Raw genomic sequence first — 4,816 nt, 5'->3', positions numbered from 1 at the left:
CGATTCTTTTAAACCTCTCCATGAAGTCTCGGAGAGATTCATCGTTTCGCTGGAACATATTCCAGAGATCGGCGTTCGACGCGCCCCGAATCATGAATGTAGAGTGATGTTGGAGAAAGGCGGTGGTAAGCTCGTGATAGCTCCCTATCGAGTTCGGCGGGAGCCGGGAGAACCATCCTAGAGCCTCATGGGCTAAATTCTCAACGAATAGCTGGCAGCAGCCAGCCTTGTACTCTTCGTCACTGAAGTGAGCTCGGCTGATTGCGAAACTCATTGACGTCAAAAATGGTTTCGGATCGTCTAATCCGTTGTACGGGGTGAACTTGAACTTGTTTACGTAGCGGACTTGAATGCGGGAGATTCGTGCCGTGAACGGTGAGCGTTGGACTTCTTCGAGCACTCGATCGAGGTTGGGAGCAGAGCTCGTGGCTCGATGGACTCTGGAAGAGAGTTTGTGGACCATCGCCTCTAGGCGTCGTATGGTTTCATCTTTGAGATCGGCTTCGGGCTGTTGGATCGGCAGTGTCGGAGTCGGCGGGCTACCGCTTCTTTGGTCATGGCCGTCTCGCAGCTCCTCATTTGGCTCCTCTCTACTGCGTCGATCAACGGATCCTACGATAATGGACGTCGGGCGGCGTCTGTGGCCGTCGTATCGGTCCTCCACAGAAGGTTGCGCTGGGGGAGGATTCTCGTTCTCGCCGGCAGGACTGCTGTCGTTTCGGCGCTCGCCCCTCCTTCGTTGGAGCCTGCTAATTTGGTTCAGCGAGACCTCTTGTGCGGCTGCGATGGCCTCGAGCCGTTCGTTCGTTCTTGCTTCTTGGCCATCAAGACGACCGAGAATGACCTGCATCATATTGTCGAGTCTGATTCTTTGTACAGGTAAGGGGAGAGTGGCGCTGGAGAGAGCGGTAGCGTTGGTGAGAGCGGCGGTTAGGAGGGCAGCGGCGCTGGTAACTAGCTGGTCTGCGACAGGTCCGGCTCCGGCGTGCGCAGCTACGGGAGGCTCGGAGGATGTGTCAGGCGCCGGCGGAGAGACTGTGCTCGGCAGTGGGCCGTCGTCTGGGCTCGGCAGGGAGCCTTCAGTTGGGCTTGGCAGGGAGCTCGGCAGGGAGCTCGGCAGGGAGCTTGGCAGGGAGCTCGGCAGGGAGCTTGGCAGGGAGCTCGGCAGGGAACTCGGCAGGGGGACAGTTCGCGTTCTCGTTCGCCCCCATCGCTGCCCCGTTGGCTGCTCCGTTGCTTCGTCGAAGTTTTCGCTAGGGTTCGTCATGACTTTTGAGATTTCGAAGAAGTGAGGATCGTCTGTTTTGACTCGTCAAAAGAAACGCTTTACTCTTGCCCCACGGGGGGCGCCAATTGTTTGTTCCGGGGGATTACACAGTTTAAACAAATAAGATTTAGTGGGAAAGAGCGAACAAGTTCTTTATTAATCGGGAAAAACGTGAGATCGTCACTTAAACAAGTCGTATTAGAGCTTGTTAGTCCACAGACGAACTAGTAAGCTTAAAATGACGAACTGAAAACAAGACGAGTTATACGAAAGATAATAGCAGTTTTCGATGCAAAGTATTGCTCTGTGAATATTGTCCGCGGGTCAGGATGGTGATCCCAATAAATGCTTTCTCCTTTTATAGGAGACTGTTGACCTAGGAGAGTTTAGGGTTTCCTTCACGAATTCCCGAGATTGCCCTTTTGCGGGAATTAATGACTTGTTTCCAATCTTGTCGGGCCGAGAATACAACTAACGAATCTCGTTGGGCCGAGTGGCATGTTGGGCGTAGCCCATATCCAACAGCTACGTCGTCGGATTGGGCGGATATGATCGACGGTTTTCAGCGTTCAGCATTAGCGTCGCGTTTGGGGATTCCGATAATCTATGGCACTGACGCTGTTCATGGCAACAACAACGTCTACGGTGCTACCGTCTTCCCCCACAACATTGGTCTCGGAGCCACAAGGTTTGATTACGCCACTCTCATTCATTTTGACCAAACTTTAATTTCTATCTTCTGCAAAAGAGGGTAGAGAGACAGAGAGATTTTTGTATGTAACGGAGGTTTTAGACATTTTGTTGACATTTCAAGATCTTACAGACGCAGATTTGGTCAGAAGAATTGGAGTTGCAACTGCACTTGGAGTAAGGGCTAGTGGCGTTCACTGGACGTATGCTACCTGCGTGGCTGATGAAAGAGCTAAACCTAGGCAACGAAGTTACTAACAACACGCCCATCATCAAGGCACATTCTGGGTCCATACGTGTTAAAAATACGAGCAATTCTAACCTGAAAATTGCAAAATTAATTAGACAACAGTCATATATCCGTGATTTGGATAAATAGTCATCAATATTCACTCATCAGTTCTAAACATTCCAACATTCAAAACAAAAGGAGAAACAACATCATCAAATGTAAACATCTTGATACACAGCAAGAGGAAGATTTGGAAACTAATGGGTAGAAAATTCCAAGAATGACTATGAGTTGCAAATTATATAAGTTCTTCATCAACTGAGCTAAGAGCTTGCAACAATATACAATCCACTGGATGATTATAAGAATTTACCTCAACACCAGCCCCTCTGTGATAATCCATGGCCAAGGTTTCTGCAGTACGCTTTCCTTCATCATAGCAACACCAGCTGATGGAACAGAGTGTCCAAGACCGATCAAAGCGATTCGCTTTGCTCCAAGACCCGAACTCGTCATCAAAAAAAAGAAAAAAAATCAAAACTTTGAACTCGATTGATCAAAGGAACAAAGCTAATCTACGGATCATTGAAATCGATACAAAACCCATCTCATATCAGTCAGAGTAAAGCAAAAACAAACCTTGTGAGGCCGAGAGTATGACCCATGGTTTAATTTTCGCAAAATCAAAGAACCCTAATTTTCCCAAATCAAAGAACATTAATTTCTAAATCCTTAACTAAACAAAAATTGATACAACAATATGATCGAACATACCATGGGACCGTCTCCGAATTGGTGAAGGAAAGGATCCGAATTGCTGGTCTCCGATCGTACCTCACCAAGTCGCGAGAGAGAAGTATAAGAAAAATCAATTTTTTTTTTGTTTTATATTAAAATACACCCAACCATTCTTGACCACGTCGATGGTTCTTAAAAATTCTTAAACTCCTTAATTAAGAAGCTCTTCTTAGTATTCTTGCCATTTCTGATTTATTTTTATTCATATTAAAGTTAAGAAGTGAGACTTAGAGCTCCCGATAAACTTACTCTGAGCTGGTTCAAACACGTTGACCAGTTACCTCTAAATGCTGATGCTGATTCGTATGACCCATTGTTTCCTCTTGGTTTTGGACTCACTTGCAACTCGAGAGAATTTGTAACCGGTTTAACTTCACCTGGCTGATTCAGAGGATCGGGTAATAAAAGTGTATGATTGAAAAATGTATGTCCTTATCTATAATTAGTGGATTTTTCAGTAGTTCTTGGTTTTTTACTCATTTTTTTTTCAAGATTTGACATGTAACATATTTTAGTTCAACCAATTTGTAACCAACCCACATGTGTTGATTAAGTTAATCAAATGGGATTTTTTTTTACTTACACCATTTAAGTGAGAAGTTGAATGTCCTGTCAAATCAGTGTGCCACGTCTCCTCGGAATTGGCTATAGTATAGATAAAGAAAAGTAGCTGAACTTTGCGAGAAGAACACGACCGACACACGAAGAAGAAGAAGAAGAGTAAAGAGATTCAAGAATATGGTAGTCAAGGAGGAGTCTTCATGCGTTTACAAGAACCAAGACGCGCCAGTGGAGGCGCGTGTGAAGGACCTTCTCTCTCGCATGACTCTGCCGGAGAAGATCGGTCAGATGACTCAGATTTAACGCACCGTTGCTTCTCCTGCCGCCATTACAGATTCTTTCAACGGTACAGACAAACAACACAGTCTTTTTGTTTTGTTTCACTTTGGTTTTAATTCTTGATTCTTTAAAAATGAATTTTTAGTGTTCTTTTTTTTTGGATAATCAGAGTATAATTTATGGATTTGGTGTTACAGGAAGTGTACTAAACGCCGGTGGGAGTGCGCCGTTCGAGGATGCTAAGTCGTCGGATTGCGCTGATATGATCGACGGTTTTCAGCGTTAGGCGTTAGCGTCGCGTTTGGGAATTCCAATCATCTACGGCACTGACGCTGTCCATGGCAACAACAATGTCTACGGCGCCACCGTATTTCCCCACAACATCGGCCTCGGAGCCACCAGGTCTTTTTTTACAACATAAGCAAACTAAAAATTCCAAACAGAGGAGAGAGAATGAGATATAGTTGCAGAGAATTTGACATTTTGGATTGTGATCTGTAATGGTGGCATTGATCTTGGTTGAGTTGTTCTGTTTTTGTCTTTTTATGAAACTTGACTGAACCTGTTCACCTATTTGAAATTCTGATTAGCTTTCAACTAGCTCCTGATTACAAGGTAGGAGTAGACTAGTAGTATTGCAGTAGTGGTGATTAGAATCTGATTGTGTTCAAGATTAGGTGCCTCTATTGCAGCTATGCTGCGTAGCCTGCGTTTGGCTGTTATGTTGTTAATATGATAACACTTGTAGTTGTTGTGGTAATTTTGTAGAGATGCAGATTTGGTCAGAAGAATTGGAGCTGCAACTGCACTTGAAGTAAGGGCTAGTGGTGCTCACTGGGCGTTTTCTCCCTGTGTGGCTGTAAGTCCCTTTTATATATGTAAAAAATTAACAACTGAAACTGAACATAACGATTTGTGAACTTTTGAATGAAATGTTGTTATGTTGTCTTTTTAACAGGTCTTGAGAGATCCGAGATGGGGACGAGGCT

At 44.9% G+C, this 4,816-nt stretch overlaps 1 long non-coding RNA gene across 1 annotated transcript; it reads right to left on the bottom strand.

Annotated features, from left to right (window-relative positions):
* LOC104790926 lies at nucleotides 1,976-3,080 on the bottom strand. Its single transcript, XR_768845.2, has 3 exons — nucleotides 2,964-3,080; nucleotides 2,563-2,882; nucleotides 1,976-2,279 (listed from the first exon to the last, which is right to left on the bottom strand). It is a non-coding gene; the product is annotated as an uncharacterized LOC104790926 (long non-coding RNA).

Source organism: Camelina sativa, chromosome 6 (genome assembly GCF_000633955.1).
Source record: "Camelina sativa cultivar DH55 chromosome 6, Cs, whole genome shotgun sequence".
In the NCBI taxonomy this organism is placed as follows: Eukaryota; Viridiplantae; Streptophyta; class Magnoliopsida; order Brassicales; family Brassicaceae; genus Camelina; species Camelina sativa.
Note: the sequence above shows the minus strand (reverse complement) of the source record. Positions and strands in the feature narration are given on the sequence as shown.